The 26,040-nt window shown below is 48.8% G+C and overlaps 1 protein-coding gene across 6 annotated transcripts in view; it reads right to left on the minus strand.

Moving 5' to 3' along the window:
- Nucleotides 1-26,040, minus strand: part of SIPA1L3 (signal induced proliferation associated 1 like 3) — a 257,180-nt gene that overhangs the window by 149,455 nt on the left and 81,685 nt on the right. For 5 of the 6 annotated variants that reach the window (XM_070450960.1, XM_070450959.1, XM_070450963.1 and 2 more), the window contains exon 2: nucleotides 349-416. The gene's annotated coding sequence lies outside the window, so the exon portion shown is untranslated. Of the gene's footprint in view, nucleotides 1-348; nucleotides 417-22,214; nucleotides 22,303-26,040 lie in introns of those variants that run through there. The other variant, XM_070450961.1, reaches the window with a different exon arrangement.

Genomic DNA, 26,040 nt, shown 5'->3' on the forward strand with positions numbered 1-26,040 from the left:
GAACTACACACCAAAGAGTGAATTTCACTTGGTGCAAATTTTAAAAACGGAAATTAAAAAGTTGGAAGGAAGTGAGGTCCGGCTGGACACCCACCCAGCTACTGACAGTCATTACTTCGGAGGGAAGACATCAGACTGTGGGTGTTGGGAGGGACAGTGAAGGAGACTTCTGTCTTTCCCCTGATACTCTTCCAAATAAAAATTTTTAAAAAATAAGAAAGAAGAGAGAAAAAACCAACAAAAAAACCCCCTCAAAAACTAAAAAACAAGCAAAAAATAATAAAGAGACTTACATGCACGAGTTGTAAAGCTTAAGCAAACCAAAGTCAAACAAACCTTAGTACTCACCCTTGGTACGTTCTGGACACTAGCGCTCCTTATGGGTCCCAGGAGAGCCGAGGTCAAAGACTGTGCATCTATGGAGAACAAAACAAAACAAAACACAAGGTTACGCCTTTGGCCAATATGAGCCTTCCTACCATAGCACCCACCCGTTATTCATGAATTCACTGCCTCAATGAGCATTTATTGAACACCTTCTGAGTGCCAGGCACCGAGGGTATGCCGGTGACCAGGACCAGGTCGCTGCCCATGGGGAGCAGACACTGCAGCAGGGGAGGGAGACCCTGAACAAATACAATTTGCAGCCAGAGAATGGCGGGCGCCTTGATGGAGCCTAAGACTGAGGGGGCTGCTGCTTTTCCTGAGGGGTCAGAGGAGGTCTGAGGACGAAGACCTGAAACACAGGAGACCATGAGCTACGTGACCATCTGGGAAAGAGCCTTCCAGGCACAGGGACGGCCGGTGCACGCGACCTGAGGTGGGTGTGTGTGTGCGCACGTGAGCGTGTGTGTGCTGGAGTGGGGGCGGGGGGCGTGAGGAGCGGCAGAAGCAGAGTGCGTGTAGCAGATGAGGGCAGGGAGGTGTCAGGAGCACAGATGAAAGCCCATTATAATGACATCTCCTTCAGACAACTGTGAGCAGAGGAGTGGTGGAGAAAAAGCTCTTGTCCTGACTTGTAACTCTGTATTACTAATTTATGTTCTTGAATATTTAGTAATGGTTGTGCATCTTTAAGTGGATATTTCATGGATGAATGAATGTCTCCGGGTCGAGAGGCCACCGTCTGCACAATTCACCATCACATTTCAGTTGAGGCCAGGCACGAAGGCAGGGAGACGAGATCTGAGAGGACAACCTAGAACCTTCCCAGGTGCTAAATGGTGACTCTCTCTCCCTGTGTGCCAGGCTCCATCCAGGCAGAACGTGCTGGCTCCTTTCATGTCTCCACCCCTGCCCAATAACCCTAGGAAATACAAAACATCATTGCGTCCATATTACAGATGAGAGAACTGAGGCACACAGTGGGTAAAGGGCCCACTAACTGAGGCTGCCCAGCCAGTCAAAAGTACACTTCAGGGAGGATGAACCCAGGCAGCCTGGTCCCTCACACTTGCTCACAGCCTGCTCCCGACCACTTGGCCAGGCCACATGGTCATGGTGATCACGAAGAGAGGGCTAACGGCAGGCTGGCAGGGACCCTCCCCGTCCTTCCCCGATGCTGCCATGTCTACATGCCACCCACACACCAAGGTCGACCTCACACGCCAGCCAGATCCTCCAGCGAGCCTCCGAGGAAGGAAACCTAGCAAGCAGCTGGCCTACTTTCCAGAGCCTAAGGATGAGGACAGTTTCAATAATCGAGAAGCCAAAAGGAGTTCTTAGTTCTTACCCTTTCTCAGGCCAAGGACCCCTGCTAGCAACCTGGTGAAGAAGGGTGTAGGTTCTTTCTTAGAATCACATGCTCAAGCGTACAAAATACAATACACAAGATTACAAAGGAAATCAGTTATATTCAGATATCAAAATATCTGTAGCACAAAACCTATTCTGAGATACAGTCATCTTTGTGCTTCTTTACGAATGCTCTTGACAAACCTACACAGTGTATTAACAGGCAGAGACATCACTTTGCTGACAAAGGTCTGTACAGTCAAAATTATGGTTTTTCCACTGAGAGCTGGACCATAAAGAAGGCTGAGCACTTAAGAATTGATGCTTTCAAGTTGTAGTGCTGGAGAAGGCTCTTGAGAGTCCCCTGGACAACAAGGAGATCAAACCAGTCAACCCTAAAGGAAATCAACCCTGAATATTCATTGGAAGGACTGATGCTGAAGCTGAAGCTCCAAAACTTTGGCCACCTGATGTGAAAAGCCGACTCATGGAAAAGACCCCAATATTGAGAAAGACTGAGTGCAAGAGAAGGGGGTGACAGAAGATGAGATGGTTGGATGGCATCACTGACTCAATGGACACGAGTTTGAGCAAACTCTGGGAGACAGTGAAGGACAGGGAGGCCTGGCGTGCTGCAGTCCACTGGGGTCGCAAAGAGTCGGACAGGACTGAGCAACTGAACAACAGCAACAATGAATGCTTCAAATCACAAGACCTCAGCAGCGGGTCCAGGAGCCACAGTCATTTAGAAAGAGATGAGTGTCAGTGATAAGCTGCACTATCTGCAACAGTAATGTGATATGGAAATACTTTCAAGTTTTCGAGTGGCGACAAAGTCATGGGTGTTGCTAATACAATGTGGCTTGTGGTCTTTGTTCAGAAGGAATGGAAATTATTTCAGTTAGATGGTAGAGAAAATAAAGATGTAGTTTTTCCCCAGCCAACTTCGTGATCCTCTAAATTCCATCTGAGGATTTCTTCAAGGCTCCATGAACCCAAGACTAAGAACACCTGTGCTGGTCCCGGGCTAGGGTAAAGGTGGAGCAGGTGTTCGGGGAAGGTAACGACTAGGGGGTGTGGGGCGGATCCAGATCTGTGTGAGTTTCATATGGGAAGCGGTCCTGGACACTGAGCGGTTTTGGTGCATCCTGTACCCACTTCCCTTTTCCAGGTCAGCCCCCAGAACCTCATCTTTCTCACTCAGCCCATGGGATTCCTGTGAGGATGACCCCACCCATAGGTTGGTAGGGAAGGGAATGGTGTCACAAAAATACAGGCCTGGCCAATAAAGTCACATAAAGCCTCTTCCAGAACCCTAACCTCAAGGATGGCTCAGGGTGACGTGACCCTGGCACCAAAGCCAGAAGATCAGGTCCACAGAAGAGTCTCAGGACGTGAGCTGGGATAATAGAAAAATCCCGGGGGCTGCTAAGCTGGCTGGATATATACCTGGAGCTGCCCCAGAGCCTATCTGACAATAAAACCAACAGGACTGCAGAGCCAGGAGACAGAAGGAAATGGGTTCCCGGCAGCCCTGCAACTGTTACACACAGAATGCCCCAGACTGCAAGTTCAAACATTTCCTCTCCTATGTAAGCAGGCTGACCTGAATTTCTACTTGTTCACACAACCGAATGACTCTCAACTGACACAGAAGGGAAGGAGTGAGTACGGTTCTTGACAATTCCCACAGCTCACTACCAAGACACTTCGGAAAGCACAAAATAAAATTAGAAACAGCTACTATACATAGAATCATCAAATACAGAAAAACACACACTCGGTAAAAACTCAGAAATAATCTCTTGGGTGGTTGAAGTCCCTAAAGCTGGTCTATGAAATACTAATGACTTTGATTTTCGACTTGCTTGGAAGGGCAGGAGGGAACCAGAAGCACCAGAACACCTTCCTTTATCACCAGGCTTTATCACTAAAAAAAATTCTTGGGATGATCAGGAAGCCCCTGCAATAAAGCTCCTGTAAAATTGTAATCAGTGCCTTTTTAACTGCATCGGAAATTGCTTTTCTGCCACTCATTTCCCCCCTTTCTTTCTCTAGAGTGATGCTCATGGCTCTTTAAAGGCACATCAGCAGTGACGTGCAGTGGTGCCACGTCTCTCTGAGCTGGGAATCTATTTCCTGTCAAATGGAGGAAGCTGTGATGTCCATCAGTCTGGGGTCCCTGATACACAGGAGGGGCCGCAGCAGAAAGGAAGATGCCCAAGGCATGTGGAAATGCAGCAAAGGCAGGGTTTAGCACCAGGAGTTCAGCCAGGACCCCAGACAGCCCAGAGCCCCTCTTACACCACCTGGGAAGGAAGGACCCCCGTTGGAGGGGGTCCAGCACCCACCAGAGCAACAGCCCTGGCTCACCTGTCACAGAGGTTACAGTCAGGGCTGCGCACCTTGCTTCTTAGGGTTTATACCAAGAAACAGAAGCCAGGATGAGAACCTGGGGGTGAGAGGGCATCCTGGCCTGCCTCCAAGTCTGGTGACTCCTCCCCTCGGCCACAGAGATTGGCTCTTGGGAGACACACGTGATCCAAGCAAGGCCAATCACAGTCGACCCCGGACATTTTGCTGGATTACTGGAAGGAAGAGATGGGTGGAAGGTAGGGGCTGCTGAGGGTTTTTCTCTGCCCTCTGGGGGAGGGGAAGGTCATCCGAGAATAAAGTCAAAGCCGAAAGAGGCAGAATCCAGAAGTGGTGTAGGGTGGATTCCTAACAAGAACACCTGAGTGCGGACTCTGGTCAGGCCAGCTCTGAGATTTTCAAGTCCCAGAGCCATGAGTTCCCCCTTTGCAGTTTAAGCCACTTTGAGTTGGGAGGATTCATTCCATCATTTACAACAGAAATAACCGACTGTTAGAACTGGAAGGGACCTCAGAAATCAAAACAGTGCTCCTTCATGTTCCAATGAACATAATCCTTGCAAGGAGCTGACAAAACAAAACTATGTCTTGTCTCTCTAGGAATGCCCCCTCCCTGCCTCCACCCCCCAAACTGTCTCAGGGATGTCAAAGACCTCTGAAACCTCTGTTCACAGGAACCAGGTAAAGAACTCTTCAAGCTAGTCTGATCTGCCCACTTAATGGATAAGGAAACTGAGGTTTAGGATGCTGAGATGTCTTGCTTGGGACTCAGGGCCAGTTGGGGGCAAAGCCTCCTCAGAGCCCCAGGAGGTTTCACCCTGAACTCCCCTGAGTATGGTCCTTAGGGAGATAGCAGGGGGCCTCCGTACCCCCATTCCCCTACAGCAGCTCTACTTTTTTCTGTTTTTAAAAATGGGCTCTCAGGGAAGTGTCTGACAAAAGTTCCATTACTCCACAATCAACATCCTGAAAACCAATCTCTTATATCACATTTCATGGTGTTTACATGTTAATGATCTTGGCTTTGATCCTTGCTGAAATCCTGTGAAGCCGGCTTTATGGCCATGGCTCCAGGCAAGGTGCTTCTCCAAGGCCAGCCAGCCCAGGCGCTGCTCTCCTGACCCCAGAGCAGCCTATGCATCTGGGTCTTTCTGTCCCTGCACTTCTTCCCTTCAGTTTCCATCTCAGCTCATATGGAAAAGGTCATTCACTCATACCTCTTCACAAAGACCAAGTAAGGAAGTGTGTGTGTGTGTGTGTGTGTGCATGCTCAGTCTCATGTCCAACTCTTTACCCCACCAGGCTCCTCTGTCCATGGAATTTCCCAAACAAGAATACTGGAGTGGGTTGCCATTTCCTACTCCAGGGGATCTTCCTGGCCCAGGGATCGAACCCACAGCTCTTGCATCTCCTGCACTGGCAGGCCGATTCTTTACCACTAGTGCCACCTGGGTAAAGGGGTGGCTAATCTGACTGGTGAGAGCCTCTGACTGGCGCTGGCACCCACTTTCCCAGTGGGCAGGATCAGCAGCCCCAAAGGCTAGGACCAGGCCCTACCAGCTCCTTTCTCTCCCTGTGCCCAGAGACGGCAGCTTTCTTTTACTGAACAAGACACACATCCTGGCCGGTGTTCATCCAACCTCTAGGCAGCCCCCTGACCAGGCGGTCACTGTGGCAGATCTATAAGTGGCTGGCCTAGGCATTTCAATTCGAGGTGAAGGAGAACCAAGCCCAGGAAGGGCCTTCTGCTACAAGCTGCGTTCTCTTTTTTAGACTTTACCAGAGCTTCACATTGGGGGTGTGAGGGACCTACTTACCTACTAATAAAGTGGTCCAATCACCCTTCATTTAGAGAAGATTCCCATTATACCCATCCCTACCCTGTCTCTGAAAGAGCAACTTCGGAAAATCTCCATTCACTGAACTGCCTCTACCCACCTGCCAACAAAGAAAAGCTGCTATGGGAAGAAAAGACTTTGCCGTGGGAAAATTCAGGCCCTCAATTGCTATCTTGTATGACAGCCACTGGGATCCTCTTGTAATTAATCATGTTTTCTCTTATGACCTATATTCTATTAATAACACACACTAACAATTCAGCACTGGTTCTTTCACTGACTGATTCAGTCCACAATCATGACCAAGGCTGGATCACTCACTACAAGGATCTTAGAGCTTCATCTTCTGTCATCTCCTCAGCCTCCACCCCTCCCCAACCCTGTCCCAGAGAAGCATCTTGGTATTGAGCTCTGAGTACCGAACTCTGAGGTCTTCACTGTGCCAGTGGTGGGGTGGGGTGAGGGGAACCATCTCATGTTTGTCCTGCCTCCAGCCTAGCCCAAGTAACTTCTGGTTGAGTGGCACATGACATACCTCTACAGAAAAACTGCTCAGGTAAAGCGTCCATGAGTGACCATCTTATGCACAGCAGACTGGCTAAGAAGTCAGAGTCTGATACCACCAAATGTACTGAAGTTATGGAATTAGGGGAAGTCACTGCAGGTGGGAGCGTATGTTGCAACAGTCATCTTCAGAGGACAGTCTGGCCACTTCTTGTAAAGAGAAAGAGACGGTGACCTCGGTGACATGCTTCACTTTCCCCACTGACTGGGGTCTGAGATTCCCTGCCAAGTCTCCAGACCCACAAGACCTTGTGAATTCTCATTCTGGCTTGAAGGGTAAGGCTTTGATTTTTGTTACATGCCAGGAACTGTTTTCAAGTCAACTATCAACTCATTTAACCGTCATAACAAGCCTGTGAAGGAGGGTCTACCAGCATCCCCATTTTTAACAGCTCAGGAAACTGATGCACAGAGGGGTAGCCTGCCCAAGGTCACACAGCCAAGGAGGTGGTGCAGCCAGGCAGGATTCAAACCCAGTGGGTCTGGCACCAGAACCACCAACCATGCCACTTCCCAAACATAGAGTTAACAGAAAAGGCTCAGCCCTGAACCCAACCTCATTCCACATTCAGACATCATTTTCAGATGGAACCAAGACCTAAAGGCAAAAGGAAATTACAAGTGTATCTAGAAGATGAAGCAGAATCGTATCTCCACACCGGGGTAAGCGAACGTTCTCAGTCAGGGCATCTGGGAAGGTGTTTGCTCTCCTCACGAAAAGAATGAGGCTCACCCACACGACCCTCTGCCCCTTCACCAGTCTGCCTTTTTTCCAGCTTGGAATGTGGACATGATACTTGGATTTGAGAGGATCCCTCTTGTCTCCAGAACACTCCTCTGCCAGAAGGAAAGGACGGAACTCTCAGGGTGCCCCAGCCCCATGGGGAAGGTGGGGGCAGCAGCCTTCCTGCGGCCATGATGGGGCACAGCGCTGGCATTCACTCTGCCAAGTTACTGAGTCACATCCTCTCCCTGTAGGTGCTTTAAGACACAAACCACCTCCAATGTGTTGAAGTGACAATGCCACCTGTGTTGTCTGATACTTGCAGCCCAATGCACTCCTGACCGAAACAGACCTGCTCCATCACAGTGCACCATCACACCACTAACTAGAGTTTGTAAAGAGCCTCTAACAGGAGCCTGAAACTGTCTCAAAAAGTCCCAATTCAGAGGTGAACTCTGAGAATTGGAGATTTCCATCAAGCATGGCTGATCATTACTGTTGTTGAGTCGCTCAGTCGTGTCCAACTCTCTACGACCCCATGGACTGCAACATGCCAGGCTTCCCTGTCCTTCACTACCTCCCAGATCAGAGGCATCCAGATAGATGACTTTGTACCTGAATTAATTCTCAAAGGATCTGAACTGGAGAGGGCCTTCTTTCTCCCCATGGACCCTAAGAGCTGTCGCAGAGGCCATGGTTTCAAAGGCCATGCCCCGCCCATTGGCAGAAATGCTTTGAGGTCTACTGGCTGCAGGCTCACAGGCTGGGGAAATCCTGCAGAGCTTGTGGATCCTTTTTCCTCCTGTCAGTAGGCATTTGCTGGATGTGCCAAGAGTTAAGCCCCTTCCTGCACTCCTATGAAAACAGCCTGTCAATGTGGTTTCGACTGCCGAGTGCTTTTCCACAAAGCACTCTCTGGAACTCAGCTCATCAGATGGGAGACCAAACACTGGTCAATCTACCAAAATAGGTCAGGCTTTATTTTTTAATCCTCTTCTTCATTGTATACACTGAAAGGGAAGAATGAGAAAGAAATATTAACAGTGAGAATGTCTAGGATTATTTAACCTCTCTGTGCCTCAGTCTCTCCATCTGTAAGGTGGAGATGAGGATAAAGTAAACTACTGTTGTTGTTTTTCAGTTGCTCAGTCGTGTCTGACTCTTTGAGACCCCGTGGACTGTGCCCCACCAAACTCCTCTGTCCATAAGATTCTCCATGCAAGAACACTGGAGTGGGTTGCCACTTCCTTCTCCAGGGGATCTTCCTGGACCAGGGATCAAACCTGTGTCTCCCGCACTGTCAGGCAGATTCTTTACCAATGAGCCACCTGGGAAGCCCCATGAAGTAAACTACTCCGTGAAAAATGTTTAGAGCAGGACTGATCACGTACTAAATGTTCAAAAAGGTACAATACCATTATTTTTAATGCTGGTGACATGGTCAGTTTTTTGGACTAAAAGCCCTCAAGAGGCTTCAAAATCTCCCCCTCTGGTCAATCAGGCAGAGAAAGGTACTCCTTTGATCCTGGCCATTTAGGGAAGGAGAAGGCTTGAAAGTCCAGGCCAATGGGCAGAAGTTGGCTGCCAGGACCCAGGGGCAGGAAATGGGCCTTCTGGTGTGAGCTGTCCAGCTAGCAGGCATTCTTCCCTTTCTTCTCGGGATGCTCAGTGAAGACTACATCTCCCAAGCTTCCCCAAAGTTCAGTTCAGTTCGGTCACTCAGTCGTGTCCAACTCTTTACAACCCCATGGACTGCAGCATGCCAGGTTTCCCTGTAATTCACCAACTTCCAAAGCTTGCTCAAACTCATGTCCACCAAGTCAGTGATGCCATCCAACCATCTCATCCTCTGTCGTCCCCTTCCCCTGCCTTCAATCTTTCCCAGCATCAGGGTCTTTTCCAATGAATCAGTTCTTCATATCAGGTGGCCAAAGTATTGGAGTTTCAGCTTCAGCATCAGTCCTTCCAATGAATACCCAGGACTGATCTCCTTTAGGATGGACTGGTTGGATCTCCTTGCAGTCCAAGGAACTCTCAAGCGTCTTTGCCTACACTATAGTTCAAAAGCATCAATTCTTCAGCACTCAACTTTCTTTAAGGTCCAAATCTCACATCCATACAAGACTACTGGAAAAACCATACCTTTGACTAGATGGACCTTTGTTGGCAAAGTAAGGTCTCTGCTTTTTAATATGCTGTCTAGGTTTGTCATAGCTTTCCTTCCAAGGGGCAAGCGTCTTTTAATTTCATGGCTGCAGTCACCTTCTGCAGCGGTTTTAGAGCCCAAGAAAACAAAGTCTCTCACTGTTTCCATTGTTTCTCCACTATTTGCCTTGAAGTGATAGGACTGGATGCCATGATCTTTGTTTTTTGAATGTTGAGTTTTAAGCCAACTTTTTCACTCTCCTCTGTCATTTTTATCAAGAGGCTCTTTAGCTCCTCTTTGCTTCCTGCCATAAGGGTGGTGTCATCTGCGTATCTGAGGTTACTGATATTTCTCCTGGCAATCTTGATTCCAGCTTGTGCTTCATCCAGTCCGGCATTTTGCATGATGTACTCTGCATATAAATTAAATAAGCAGGGTGACAATATACAGCCTTGACGTACTCCTTTCCCAACTTGAAACAAGTCTGTTGTTCCATGTCCAGTTCTAACTGTTGTTTCTTGACCTGCATACAGATTTCTCAGGAGGCAGGTAAGGTGGTCTGGTATTCCCATCTCTTCAAGAATTTTCCACAGTTTGTTGTAATCCACACAGTCAAAGGCTTTAGCGTAGTCAGTGAAGCAAAAGTAGATGTTTTTCTGGATGTCTCTTGCTTTTTCTATGATCCAGTAGATGTTGGCAATTTGATCTCCTCTGCCTTTTCTAAATCCAGCTCGAACATCTGGAAGTTCTTGATTCATATACTGTTGAAGCCTAGCTTGGAAAATTTTGAGCAATACCTTGCTAGTGTGTAAGATGACCTGCAGCTAGGGGTGGTCAACAAAAGGTAGGGAGATGTTATTACAGGACTTCAAGGAAAATTCCTCACCAGGAACAAAGAGCTGGACTATACTCTTGTGGACTTCCCTGTAGCTCAAATGGTAGAGAATCTGCCTGAGATGCAGGAGACCAGGGTTCAATCCCTGGGTTGGGAAGTTCTTCTGGAGAAGGGAATGGCCATCCAGTCCAGTATTCTTGCCTGAAGAATTCCACGGACAGAGAAGCCTGGCAGGCTACAGTCTGTGGGGTTGCAAAGAGTCGGACACAATTGAGCAACTAACACACACTCTTGTGCCCCACTCCCTACCCCAATTCCCACCTGGATTACAGACTCACTGGCTTGACTCCAGCAGGCACAGTGGACCATGAGGCCACTGTAAGGATGAAAGCTTTGTGTCAGTGATGGTTAAGCAAAAAGATAGAAGTATCTTGCTTTACCCGAGGACTATGGAGCTGCCAGCCCAGCCCCAGACTGCAGATCTCAGGACATCTTACTCACAAGAGAAACCACCTTCCATTGAGTTTACACCACTGTTACTTCTCATCTCTGCTACTGGCAGCCACATGCAGTTTCCAATGACACTGTGGCCTTACACAGCAGATGGGACAGTGTTCTACACCAGAGGAATCCTCCCAGCAACCTGCCACTATTCAGAGTACAGAGCTAGGTACAGTAAGTAGAAGGCTAGATACAGAATTTCCCACAGAAAGGAATTACAATCATTTTGCCTTAAGAGGATGTAAAGTGAGAACTGGATGAGATGTACTGAGTCACTCATCCAGAAACTACTACGCACTCCCCTATTCTGGGCACTGAGTGAGGCAGGGTGAACAAAAGCAGGTAAGAGTCAGGACTTCCCTGTTGCTCCAGTGGTTAAGAATCCACCTGCCAATGCTGGGGAAACAGGTTCAATCCCTGGTCTGGGAAGATTCCACATGCCACAGGGCAACTAAGCCCATGAGCCACAACTACCGAGCCTGTCCTCTGCAACAAGCGAAGCCATCACTATGAGAAGCCTGTGCACCCCAACTAGAGAGTGGCCCCCACACGCCACAACAAGAGAAAGCTTGCATGAGCAGCAGTGAAGACCCTGCAGCCAAAAAAACAGCAGACAGGATCCCCACCCTTACAGAACTCACAGTCCGGAACAGAGGACAGAAGATAAACAAACAGGAGAACAAATATATATATATATATATATATATATATATATATATATATATAAGTGCAAACCGTAAGAAGTATAATGTAGGAAACCTGAGTGAGTTTCAGCACAAAACTGAAGAGAGAGAAGGAAGCCATGTGAAGAATAGGAGTAAGAATATCCCAGAACACCCATCAAATGAAGAATGGATAAATAAACACATGATACATCCATACAGTATAATATTACTCAGTTGTAAAGAGAATATAGTACTGACTTGTATATACAACATAGACGAACACTGAAAACATGATGCTAAGTGAAAGAGGCTAATCACAAAAGACCACCTCATATCAGCAGATTCCATTTATATGAAATGCCTAGAATAGGACAATCCAGATCGGTGGTTGCCAGAGGCTGGGAGGTGGGGGACACAGAAGGGAAGTAACTGCTAATCGGTACAGGGTGTCTCCTGTGTGGATGAAAACATCCTGGAATTAGATACTGGCGATGGTCGCACAATCTTGTGAACACACAAAAAACCACTGAACCATGCTTTAAAAGGGTGAACTTTAGGGTATGTGAAAGAAGAAAAGTGAAAGTCCCTCAGTTATGTCCGACTCCTTGCGACCCTACTGACTATACAGTCCATGGAATTCTCTAGGCCAGAATACTGGAGTGGATAGCCTTTTCCTTCTCCAGAGGATCTTCCCAACCCAGGGACTGAACCCAGGTCTCCCGCACTGCAGGTGGATTCTTTACCAGCTGAACCACAAGGGAAGCCCAAGAATACTGGAGAGGGTAGCCTATCCCTTCTCCAGGGAATCTTCCAGACCCAGGAATCCAACCAGGGTCTTTTGCATTGCAGGCAGATTCTTTACCAACTGAGCTATCAGAGAAGCCCAGTATGTGAATTATATCTCAATTAAAAGACGCTCAAAGGGCTACTCAGACTGAATTACCAGATTGGTAATAAAGTCTCTAATGAAAGCTAAAAAAAAAAAAAAAGAAAGAAAGAAAGAAAAAGAATATTCCAGGAGATGGAGGAATTTGTTAAAGACACTCAGAGGAGGCCCTCTCGCCCAGATCGCTCTAGTGAGGGAGGGAGGGGGTGCTGGGAGATGAGGCAGAAGCTCAAGGGCTGTGTGAGCCCCAGCCAGCGATATGCTGTTTATTCTAAGTCTCCTCCAGGAGGAGGAGGATCGTGTGTTCTGATTGACATTTGAAAGACCCCTCTGGTTGTTGCACAGAGACTGCCAGGGTTGAAGAGAAGCAGGGAGAAGGGTGAAGTGGCTAATGTCACACCCCAGAACGGATGCTGGTGGCTGGGAGCAGGGTGAAGGCAGTGGGATGGAAGAGAAGGTTGGTGATGATCTGTTTCAGGTCAAGGATGGAGAAATCCTGATGGGGGCCTGGCCGTGAAAGGGGTGGTGGGGTGAGGCGGAAAAGGAAGATTCAAGAGTGATCTTTTACACGGTCTCATGAGTTTTTCCAAAGTGCTTTTCTGCCAGATTCCAATTGTGCACAGCACAAGAGCAGATCAGCAAATGCCTGTGAAATGAATTCAATAAATGAACAGTCGCTGCCTGATTTTTTTGTAGGGCATATTTTTGTATTTTCAATAAAGATATGAATTCTCTCTCTCCATATGTATGTGTGTGTATGATCATATATATATTCTCTCATACATTCTCTCTGTCTCTCTCTCCATATAATATCCTTACATGTACCTCAATCAAGAACAGCCACTGCAGGTGAGGGCTTCCCTGGTAGCTCAGTGGGAAAGAATCCACCTGCCAATGCAGGAGACCTGGGTTCAATCCATGGGTCGGGAAGATCCCCTGGAGAAGGAAATGGCAACCCACTCTAGTATTCTTGCCTGGGAAATCCCACGGACAGAGGAGCCTGGCGGGCTACAGTCCTTAGGTCACAAAGAATTGGACTTGGCTTAGCAACGGAACAACAATCACCCAGGGAAGCCCAGCAGATGAGCTGTGACTCACTGGGGTCATGAGCGCCCAACCCACTGACAGCCACGTGCATCCTGAGCGGACACCAGAATCCTGGAGGAATGTATCCTTGTTCTGGGCCGAGGAGCAGGAGACAGGGAGGGAAGCAGAGCCTCACAAAGAACAATTCCAGGGCCACCGCGATCGCAGACCACAGCACAAACAGAGCCCCCGGAGTGGCGAGACACAGCATCCTCTGGGGATGTCTCCTCCCCATGGCTTCCTTCCAGGTCCATTCTCCCCAGCCAACAGGGCTGGTCTGTTTTGGAGGGGTGGGTGTGAGCAGCATCCCACCTTGTGGCTCCGTGGGGTGGGCTGGGGGTGGACGTGAGGTCACTTGTTACCTGTGCCGCCTGCCCTGGGCAGCTTCACCAGGATCACGGCCCGGGACCTGAGGCCTTGACTTCGGCGTTTCCCTAACTCTTCCTGGTTATTCTCGTGAGGGGCAGACTTGGTGGCGCTGCATACTTCACACAGTTGACCAAACTCTGCTTATTTCACCCTACCAAATGCCTGGGAAGTAGGTCAAATAGCCTGTCATTGTCGCTTAGAAGGGACTTCTCACCACATGCCACACGAGGCCCTCCTATGCTGACAGAGGTCCGGGGTACCTTTCCCAACACCAAATCCATGGGCTCTTGTCATGTGGGTTCGATATCCTCCCCTGGGGGCCTCTACGGTTGTGCAACAAGTGGAGTTTGTTTTGACCACAATGGAGGACACTGCAAAGTCTCCCGAAGACAGCGCTGGGCCGTGTGATGTGGAAGAGCGTGAGTATGATAGCCACCACTCAGACACAACATACAGGGGCTAAGACTCCGCACTCCCAGTGCAGGGGGCCTGGGTTCGATCCCTGGTCAGGGAACTAGGTCCCACATGCCACAGCTCAAAGTTTGCACGCCACAACTAAGGATCCCATGTGCCACAACTAAGACCTGGTGCAGGCAAATAAATAAATGTTTTGTTTTAAAAACCATACACAACATACATATTTTTCTCATTGTATTTTAAATAAACAGAATTATATCATATCTACTCTCGGAATCTTGCTTTCCCTTAACTGCATCACAGAATTGCCTCTAAAACAACTAGGAGAGCTCTGACCCGCTCTTCTTAGCAGCTAATATTCCACAGTGTGGAGGTGCCATATTTTACTCAATTGTTCCCTGAAAAATGGGCGTTCATTTTCCTTCCGGGGTTTTGCTTTGTTTTTCATTTTGCCACCACAAATAATGCTGCAATAAGTAATCTTTTGTACGGGGGACCATTTTTTCTGCAGGGTAGATTTGCAGGCATCAAAGGCTATTTATGGAGTATTTTACAGTTAGCTTAGAGAATGGCTTCCGAGATCAAAGGATGCAGCTGTGTGTTTAACAGGTGCTTGTTGGGGTATAGAGTGTCACTGGAAGAATACACCTGAAAGGGTGTCCTCACGGGAGGGGAACTGGGTGACAATGGACTGGGAGGGAGACTTGATTTTCACTGTACGTGGTTTTTTGTGTCATTTGACTGCTTTATCACGTGCCTGGACGGCTCATTCAAAAATAAATAAGGTTTCTTTTTTAGGCTGTCTTCTAAAAAGGTTGCAATGATTCACATGTCCTCCAGCAACGTGGGAGAAGACTCAGTTGAGCTCATTAATGCCCTATATTTTCTCCTTCAAGGCTGTCCATTCCCCCAGCCCCCATTTCTTGACCTAGTGCAAGCTCAAACATCACATTTTACCTGCTCATGAGATGCACAATTCCTCTAATTCCACAGCCCTTGGGCAGACAGAAAGCAAACTGCCAGAGATACTAATTTTGACAAGTCAGCCTGGCCAACACCTCCCAATGGCACGAGAGAAACCCCAGGCAGGGTGGGAGCCAGTCTTTAGGGACCTGAAGGCACCAAATGCAGAAGACAGAAGGGACGCTCTGTCCTCACAGGCATGCAGGTCACAGTTTTAAACTCCTGCTGGTTGAACGGCCTCATTAGCGAGCAGCCTGGAGACCGCCAAGTGCCCCGAGCCTCTGAGGAAGGGCGAGGGAGGCTGCAGGGGCAGTGGCTAGCGGTGGGGCCCTGTCTTCTGAGGACAAGACAGGAGGGAACAGGGGATGAAGAATACAGAAGAGTCGAGCTCAGAGAAGCAAGAGGTCTTCTCGTTCCCTTCCTACAGGCCCGTCAGCCTGCAGGGCTGGTTCAGAACCAAAGGCCCCGGCGTGACTCAAATGACGACGACAAAGCTGAGCTCGTGTAGACAGCGAGGGCCCTGAGCACTGGCAGCCGTTCCACCTGAACACACCTGCTGTGGCCACACTGCCTGCAGCTCCGGACTCACCTGTCGTGGGGTAGGCGGTTGGGGGGTGGGGAAGGGACTGGACGTGGCCAGATGAGAAAGCTACTCAGGGGAGGGTGGGGGATGAGAGAGCATGAAAACACGTCTCAAATCAGCAGCAGGTCCACAGGATTCAGGTGGTGGATTGAGGCCCTTTGCTTCCGTTCTGCAGCCCACACTCTGACCCGAGCTGGGCCAGGTGCAGCAGAGGTCCCAGCCTTAGCTGGAGTGGTTCCCTCCGCCTGGAATGCCCTTGCCCTTGATCCTTCGAAATTTGGCCAGCAAGGGTGTGGGCGGCCTCCGTGAATGGGGAAAACAGGAGACAACTTGAGGGACCGTCAGCAGAGACGAGCCAGCAGAGTGCAATGCAGACACCCAGCAGAGTCCATGTCTCTCCTTCCCTCACCCCCCACAGCAAGTCCGTTCCCCAGTTCTGTTGCCAGGACCTTGGAAACACATCCTGAATCTATTTCCTTTTGCCTTTTTAATTTTGTTTCATTGTGAAAGTCTTTATTGAATTTGTTACAATATTGCTTCTGTTTTATGCTTTGGTTTTTGGCCCTGAGGCACGTGCAATCTTAGTTCCCTGACCAGGGACTGAACCAGCTCTCTCTGCACTGGAAGGTGGAGTCTTAACCACTGGACTACAAGGAAAGCCACCCCCCACCCCCTTTTCCTTCTCAGGCCAAGCTGCCAGCACCATCTTTCACCTGGACAGCTCCCTGACACCCGCTGCTGGTCTTCCTGAGTTCACTCTTGCCTTCCCAGATTCTATTCTACACACACTCAGCCAGAAGGATCAAATCAAACAAGGACCAGATCCCTTTCCTGATTATAATTTTTCAACGCCTCTAGGAACCTCATCCGCTTCCACTTTACTTCTCACCCAAATGCTCCCACCATACTGGCCTATTTTCCCCTTTCAAGCTTATTTCTACCCCAGGGCCTTTTGCCCTAGAAGAGAAAGTGAGAGCGAAGTGCATGGGTATGAGACAAGACGCTTCCTTGCAGTGGGAAGAGCCAGAGCAAGGGTCCTGAGGAGGTACACACCCTGGTGTCCACGGAGACCTGAGGAGGCCCATGGAGGAGACAGGCAGGTGAGGAGTGGGAGCCTCAGGCCAAGGCGGGGCAGACTGTGTGGGGACAATGAGGACTTTGATTTTTACTCGGTAACAGGGAGCAGAGGACAGACAAATCTGACCCGGTGGTAAGAGGGTTCCCCTGGCTGCTCTCCCACCCTCTCTCCTGCCCAAGGTGAAAACCAGTCTTGAAGAGAAACAGAAGTTTGGTCATTTGTGTGCTAAATGTCTATGAGAAAGAAACAAGCAGAAGGGTCTCCACCCACTTCCTCCAGCCCAACAAGGCCTCATGCTGGCCAGCGGGGCTCTGAGACCTGACCGACAATCCATCATATCGCGTTGAAGGAAACCAGACCCTCCTCCACTGGCCACCGGGAGAATACCCAAAGCAGATGGACAAGCAGTAAGGCCATGTGGCTGGGAGAATGCCTTCATGGTGGTCGGCGAGGGCCAGAATCAAATCCCAGCTCAGCCTCTCACCAGCTATGTGACCCATGACTCATGACTAGACGTTTCTGAATCCAAGTCCGCTTATCAGTAAAGGTGGGGGTGGGGTGGGTGGGTCATGTCCACCCCTGAACAAGCCTGTTGGGAGGGTTAAATAAGGTAACAGGGATTGAGGGACTAGCAAAAAGCTTGGCACAGAGGGAGCCCTAAAAGATGTTAGCAAAGCTGTTATACCCTGAACACTGAAGAAACCACAAACAATACTCTCAACTCCTCACATCTGCCGACATCCTTTGGCCAAAATGAACTCATAATATCAAGCATAGGGCGGAAGTGAAGGGTCCTCCAGAGGAGAGGAGCCTTCAGTTGGAAGATTCTCTCTCCCTCTAAGCTGCTCTCCACAAATGCAAGCCAGAGAGGAGAGATGGGCCACAGTCTGGGAAGTGGGCATCACATGAGAACAGTGCAGGCTCGTTTTTCAGTGCCTCACAGGCAGACCCCCAGCCTACATCTGTATCTCTCAAGGTGGAAATGTGAGTAAAGCAAGAATTTTAGCCACATCAAAGGCAGTCTAGGGCCACTTCTTGCTTCTTCCCCAGTCAGAAGAGCAGTGGGCCCTCGGTCTGTTCCATGAAAGAAGGTCAAGGCCTGTGAGGGCGTCAGGTCCACACCTAACATGGGGACAGTCTTCACTCTTCAGGCGTGTTCGCAGTCACTCAGCAGAGGCTTATTAAGCAACTACTATGGGCCAGACACTGCTCTAGACACTGAGATAAGACAAGGAATGGACCCATGATCGCTGCTGTCAGAGCTGAGGAGGATGGTGCAGAAAGCAAACAAGTGTGTAAGAAGAGAAGATGACGGTTGCCGTGAAGGAAAACAGAGCAGGAGCTGTCTTAGATGGGTGCTCGGGACGGTCTCCCTGAGGGGCCATTCAAGCTGAGCCCTGAATAAAGTAGTGAAATTATATATACACGCATACCCACACTCATACATAATCTTGGATATGGCTGGCTGGCTGTATGCACAATATACACACATGCACAGAGCCAAGAACACAGCCCCTGCTATAGAAAACTAAGGTATCTACTTTGATAGTGACTCATGCTCTTGGGCTACGGGGGTTGGAATCTTCGAAAAACCTATATTAGGGGAAACACACTGACTGAAACCACCCATCTTGGCCAGGAACCATAGCAACCATCTGCATGGGTTATTTTATGACCGGAGGTCCTGGTAAGGAACACAGAACTAACAAGCCACCACCAACCAGAAAAATTCCAGAAAGGTCATTGTAGATGCCATGTGTTCTACCAACCTCCCAGAATTCTCCTCGCTGGAATTCATCCTGGCCGAGCAATGCATGCGTCACCAGGAAGGACCCTGAATCAGAATGATTGGCCAGGGACAACTGAGAATCTAATCCCATCACCATAAAACCTGAGACTTCAAGTCACGTGGCAGATCAGTTCTCCTGGGTTCCCTTAACCTCCTGCTCTCCTCCCAGGCATCACTTTCCAATAAAGTCTCTTGCTTTATCAGCATGTGTGTCTCCTCGGATAATTCATTTCCGAGGGTTAGACAAGAGCCCACTCTCAGACCCTGGAAGGGGACCCCCCTTCCTAAAACACCTACACTTTCCCCCTCAGGTTCCAAAATGCCCTTCCCAATGGAGCATCATTTGAAAAAGGTATTCCTTTTCCTTCACTTTTTCATACTTGGCGGTGAACCACAGACACGAAAGACTCTTGATCAGGACCCCATGCCCCCTGCAATGTTGCACAGTGCTCCACTGTACAATGAACCTCACTGATTCATCCAGTCCCTGCACAATGAGGGACATGTAGGGCAGTTCCCAGCTTCTGTTCTGCCAAATGGTGCTGCAACGAACCATCCTGGAGAGAGATCACTTCTCATATTCGGGAACATCTTTTGAGGCAAACATTCCTCCAGTGGGAGTGCTGGGCAAAGTGAGGGTTCAAAGGGAGCGGTGTGCAAGTGTGGGGCTAACATCGCCCAAGTCCCTCCAAAACAACGGCCCTGCTCACCCACCCCCGGCAGCACTGGACAAGCCTGCCTGCTCCCCCACACCACTGCCTGCAGCTCACCTTTTGCTCTTGCCCTTCTGAGGACTGAAAGTGTGTTGGTCACTCAGTCGTGTCCAACTCTTTGAGACCCTATGGACTGTAGCCCGCCAGGCTCCTCTGACCATGGAATTCTCCCAGCAAGAATACTGGAGTGTAGCCATTCCATTCTCTAGGGGATCTTCGCGACCCAGGGATCAAACCCGGGTCTCCTGCATTGCAGGCAGATTCTTTGCCGTCTGAGTCACCACGGAAGTCTCTGAGAGGTGAAAACTATTATCTCAGCATGATCTTAACTGGCATTTATCTTATTATGTGCAATGTGGAGTATATGTAGACTATACACATAGAATGTATAGAAATATGTATTGTGGTGTTGTGATTTATAGTAAGAAATGTAGTTGGTCTTTGTTTCTGGCACAGTTCAATTCAGTCACTCAGTCATGTTCGACTTTTTGTGACCCCATGGACTGCAGCATGCCAGGCATCCCTGTCCTTCACCATCTCCCGGAGTTTGCTCAAACTTAGGTTTTTTGTACAGAGTTTCTAAAATCCTGGGAACTTCCTAAGTGATAAGAGCAAAGGGAATATCTTTTGTTTCAAATTATTGGTGTTTTGTCCTAAATTCCTAAAGTAGCTACAGAGTTATAAAGGGGAAAGGAGTGTCCTGTTATTCAGAACAAGCCCCTTCCAACCACACCTGAGTTTGTTAATGGGGTGACTAATGGAAAGTCCCTAGGGGAAACCCAAGGATTCCCCCCCCCCCAAACCCCCATACCCACTGAGGTGCTTGGCTGCCAGGAGAACCAACTCGGATTAGGGGGTTGAAGCTTTCAGTTCCATCCCCCGACCTCTGAGGAGAGGAGAGGGGCTAGAGATTGAGTTCAATTGCCATAATCAACCAAGTCTTGGAGTTCCCTGGTGGTCTAGTGGCTAAAACTCCGAGGCCCTAGTGCAGGGGGCCTGGGTTCGATCCCTGGTCAGGGAACTAGATCCCACATGCTGCAAATAAGACCCAGTGGAGCCAAATAAATAATAAATATTAAAAAAAAAAAAGACCATTACTGTTACTACTGCTTCATTCAATCCCTCGGCAAAACTTAGTCAGGCATATCTTTGACAGAAAGGGTTACAACTTTAGCAAAGTAGATTTGATCCTTTCACTAAGAGGATGAATGGCCCTGAATACATCAGCTGAGTAGTTCAGGGAAGAAGAGTAGGGTGTGTGGTCAAGGTAAGCCCCTGCAGAAATGTGTCAGGGGAAATCTGAAAGAGTGGCGGCACAGGGAGGCCAGAATGGTGGTGGGGGGGGGAGCAAGACTGGGGAGAAGGGGAAGCACTCCAGGAGACGGAACAAATGTCATGCGCTGAAGGAACCGAAAGCCAGCCAAGGTGGCTGGAGGGTGGAGTGTCGAGGGGCCTGCAGGATGAGGCTGCGGACAGGGGGCGAGCAGGGGCCACAGGCTGCTCAGCCTGGTGGGATTTAAGAGCTGGCTTTTTCGCAAGGGGACAGCTCCAGGAATGTGGAAAATGCAAGGGACACCCTTCATGTCCAGCCGCTTGGAAATAAAATGAGGTTTTAGTGTCACTACCATCAAGAAGTGAGGTCTAACTGCTGTCCTCAGGTGTGCATACGTGTGCGTGCGTGTGTGTCTGTGTGTGTCTGTGTGCAGTCATGTGTGTGTGCATGTGTGTGTAGTCGAGTCTGACTCTTTTTGATGCCATGGAATTTTCCAGGCAAGAATGTTGGAGTGGGTTGCCACTTCCTACTCCAGGGGTGTTTCAGACTCAGGGATCAAACCTGGGTCTCCTGCATTTCCTGAACTGGCAGGCAGATTCTTTACAACTGCACCACTTGGGAAGCTGTCTTCAGGGGTCCTGCTTAAATGACTCTCAGCCCAGAGGTCCTGAGAAAAGGATACAGGAGGGCACCTGGGGTGGTGAGGGGAGGACAGAGGGAACAATGACTCCATCCCTGCCTACAGCCTATTGGTCCAGAAAGAGCACCTGACCTCAACAGAGCCCATCTTGAGAACCCCTTCCCTGGCCCTGGGCGATGAGTCCAAAGGGAGACACCTTCCCTCCCCTGGGTCGTTCTGGCCTTTCTGGGAGCCCACTACAGGTATACAGCGTGGTCTGTAGATGGTTGTCAATGAGCAGAGGGAAAGGCAGAAAGACTATGAATATCAGGGAATGAATAAAGCAGATGGGGGCGGGGGCAGGAATGAGGAAGAGAACCCTGCTGGTGGCATTTGTGTGCTGGTTCCAATTCAACAGGCTGGCTGTTGCCCAGCACCCACTCCGCCCTTCCCCACGAGTGGTTTTGGGTGGGAGCAACCAGCTTGTTTGTGTGGCCCCAGCCCTTTGCCACAGGGATTGGTTCAGGAGAGTCACATGACCCGGGCTAATCCAACCAGACAGGAACTCCGCAGCTTTGCACTATGGCTGAGGGATAAGACACTCTCTCTACCTCTCAGGCCAAGGATGAGAAGACAAAAGCCTGGACCAGTGCTGGCAGCCAGTCTGCTACCTCCAGGAGAGCCAGGTTTGAGGATGACTCGGACATCAGAGGGAAGAATGGAAGGACAGAGAGAAAGTGGGTCACTGGGGATGGCCCTGAGCTCCAGAGCCAACCAGCCCAGAAGCCTGTCCCACCTCTGGGCTTTCCAGCTGTGAGTCAATCTTGTCCCCTAGGACTTATGCCCATCTGACTTGGTGTTTCCACTACCTGTAACCAAGTAACTGGTACACAGTCCTTCCCGAGGCCCTGCTTTGGTTCTCTGGGCCATCCTAGCACCCTCTTGTTAAATCTTCCTTTTTGGCCTAAAAAGCTGCTAAAACGGCAGGCCTTAAGGAGCTCAAAGACAACAATAAAGCAATTTGACCGACAACATAATTTGCCCCCTGTCACAAGTTACCCTGATGGGTGGTTAGACAGCATCACCGACTCAATGAACATGAACTTGAGCAAACTCCAGGAGACAGTGAAGACAGAGGAGCTTGACGTGCTGCAGTCCATGTGGTCGCAAAGAGCTGGACACGACTGAGTGACTGAACAACAGTTTATCCAGCTGTAAAATGGGGATAATAATAATAAACACTTCACTGGGTTAAGAGGATTAGAAACAATTTAAAGAATACCTAACACATTGCAAATTCTCAACATGTTAGCAATGATTATTCTAAAGCATCGAAGGGTAGCTGAAAGGTCTCAATCGCAGACAGCAATTAGCTACAGCCCTCCCCCATCTTGTTTTGTTACTCCTTTTGTTTAGGTCATCAAATCCTTTATTCACTAACAGTCCCAAAGAACAAACAGCCAGCCCAGTTTCTGTCAGGAGGATGGCAAATCTAAGCTCAGAGGGGAGGGTGAGGGAATTTGAATGAAAGTGGTTAGACTCAACTTCTGTAGCTGGGTGGCGGAGGAAGCCCTCATGAGCTCATTTCTCCATCGAATACAAGCTGGGGTCTAAAGTTTCAAAACACAGGCTGGGACATGCTGGCACAGTCCCATGAGCGGACAAAGGAAAGAGCCCGGATGCAAGAGAAACCACGACACGGCAGGTTCCACAACTAGCTCAGCCGGGAGGAGGCTCCCGGCTGGCTGCCAGCCACATCCGCTCTCCACACAGCTATGAGGCAGCAGGAAGACCGGACTGCCACCCACCCCCCTCCACCCCACGTCTGTATCCACAGCTGGGAACTGGCATGGGCGCGGGAAACTCGGAAATAAACTCAGGAAGTGAGAACTGGAAGATGCTTCCATAGCAACGCCCATCTGGAGATCCCTGCCCACAGCTGGAAACGTTCGGAAGCGAGGCTTATCTAGAGATGGACACCAGGTTCATTTTTTCCATTTGCACCCGGAGTATGTTACTTAAACTCTACTTCCTTGGGGAGCCTCTGGGAAGCGCCTGTCCTATGGCTCAAAAAAATCTTATCCTTCCTCTGAATGTTTAGAAGCTGGGGATTAGCCATGTGGCCATGTCTTTCTTGCGTCTTCCACTCTCTGTGGTAGGGCAGACTGAGTCTGCTTTGCTCACTGATACTTGGCTCAAGATAGGTCTTCAATGAATGTTTATTGAATACATAAATCAACTGCTTTGTTCCCAGTTTTATAGTTATTCATGACATTAGCTAACATGAAAGCACCTATATGCACACAGCAGTGAGCTGAGATGCACCTATGTAAGGGGTGCTTACTACTGGTCATGGCCGTTTAAAAATGAGCCTCCTTCTCAAGGTCAGAGCCACCAAAAAAAACCTGGAGTTCTTTCATCTTGAGAACAGGATGGGAGAGAGTGTGAATACCTAGAGCAAGGCTGGGCAGGTGGAGGCTTGGATGCTGAGGAATCAGCTTTGATAATAAGGATTTTCTGAGTAGAAATGTTATAGGGTGGGAGTATGCCTCGTCAAGGAAGGCTGGAACACAAGCTTCTCAAACATTAGACAGACAGCTCCGTTTCTGGGAGAATTCCACCTAGCTTCCCCAGAAGCCACAGCTCACATGATTCCTTACCTTTCAAAATGTTTTTCTTGCTTATGAAAGTGATATATGCTTATACATACACATTAAAAACTTGGAAAATAAATGTGCCAAGAAGAATATAAAGTTACCCATAATCTCCCCACAGAGAATAACCACTATAAAGATGTTAGTTCATTTCCTTCTAGTCTTTTTTCTCTAGTGTGAGCAGTATGTGTATAGAGCAGTGAAGAGATTTTTTTCCTTCCTTTAAGTCTTTCACCTGTGCTTTTCTAGATTTTAAACACTGAGTGAAAAATATCTTTAAATGGCGAAATTAAGTCTGTCTCCCCAAACTACAGACTTGTTTGGAAGAAGGAAGAATATCCCCTTCTTCTGATCCTCTAACTTCTGCTTCCATCTGAACCACCATTACAGACCAGTGATTCTTTTTTCTTTCTTCTTCCTCTTTTTTAAAAAAATATATATATTTATTTGGTTTCACTGGGTCTTAGCTGCAGCATGCGGGATCTTCAATATTCGTTTCGGCATGTGGGATCTTACAGCTGGGGCATGCGCATGTGGGATCTAGTTCCCTGACCAGAGACTGAACCCGGGCCCCTTGCACTGGGAGCTCGGAGTCTTAGCCACTGGACCACCATTGAGAACAGACCAGTTGTTCTCAATCCTAACTCTGCAGGACCATAACGGGATGTAACAATCAGTTACATGTAGCATTAATGTAGTAGTTAATGTAGCATTAACTTAACAACGACTTTCAATCAGACCATTTTAAATGTTTTTATAAAGACTGTTTCATTTAATCCTTACAATCCCATAAGGCGGGTACTATTATCATTTTACAGATGAGAAGACTGAGGCAGAGAGGTTAAGTGACTTTCCGAAGGTCGCATGGCCGTTAAGTGGTGGTGCCGGTGTCCGAACCCAAGTCATCTGGCCCCAGGGATCCTCTTCCTTCGGGTTCAACTATCAAGACCCTGACAACAATGACACCAACTATGAGCTTCATTCAGGGCAAGGTTCCCAATGTCCCTGTTGCCAAGTCTGTCATCATCATTATTCATACTTCTTTCCAGACTCATTTTATTTCCTAAAGGAAATGAGAAATTGTTGAAATTCAGCATAAGTGAGATAGCCGGAAACTAGAGCTGACCACACACACATGTAGGTCTCTGCTGGGCTAAGAAACATTCTTAAATGATGACCTTTCTGGAGGGGACCAGGGGTCAGTTCCTGGGTGGATCACACTCCCCCGACTGAGACCTCACCTAGTGTCAGATGGGATATGAAAGCCCCTCCCAAACTTCACCTCCCAGTGGGTTGGAAAACAGGCTTAGAAAACTGACTGCCCGCCACATATTTACACATGAATCTAGAGAGAGGGCTGAGGGCTACAGCTGTCTGACAGGGGTGGGCAGGGACTGCTCTTGGCACGTTCAGAGGCTGAGGGGGGCTAGCGTCAATACTGAATCATCACAGAGGATCAGCCGCTTATGTTTTTGCCGTCATCACACAGAAAGCAGCTCCGTGACTCCCTCTAACCCCACAGCAAAACCAGACCCACAACCACAGGGGGTTTTCCCAGGAGTTAATTACTCGGGAGTTTGTTTTCCCTCCAGGTTAGGAAGGGAAAACCTCTATCTCAGGGAAAAGTCTCAGAATGCCCAGTTCAGGGAGGGAGATGAGAAATCGTGCCTTGGGGTCTGAGAGTTACTATCCTTCCAGGTGCTGAGCCAAAACAGTCTCCCCATGAAGAGGATCCATGCAGAGAAGGGGTGACCAAGGGGTGTAAGGCTGTCATGTATCCAACCCACCTGGGCCCCGGGCCCTGCTAAATGCCTGTGTACAGTCAGAGCTCAGTAATGTCTCACCATGCTTCAGTCTTTTGGGGTGTGTGTGTGTGTGTGTGTGTGTGTGTGTGTGTGTGTCGGGTGTGTGTGTGTGTGTCAGGTGTGTGTGTGTGTGTGTCGGGGGTGTGTGTGTGTGTACGCGCGCGCTGGGGGGAGGGGGGCTGGTTTTTTCCGTTTTTCTAATATTCTAAAAATGTAGAGAGAAAGTATGATGCACTCCCAATTACTCAAACGCAGATTCAGTAATTATCAATTCTGCCCCATTAGCTTCATCTATTTCCTATTTCTCTCCCACCCCTTTCCTTTTGTCTGAAGGATTTTTTTGTGTGTGTGTCTGAAGGATTTTAAAGTAAATTCTAGATATCAGGTCCTTTCACTTTTACATGTTTCAGTTGGTAGATCTGAAGT

This window comes from Odocoileus virginianus, chromosome 20 (genome assembly GCF_023699985.2).
Source record: "Odocoileus virginianus isolate 20LAN1187 ecotype Illinois chromosome 20, Ovbor_1.2, whole genome shotgun sequence".
NCBI lineage: Eukaryota > Metazoa > Chordata > Mammalia > Artiodactyla > Cervidae > Odocoileus > Odocoileus virginianus.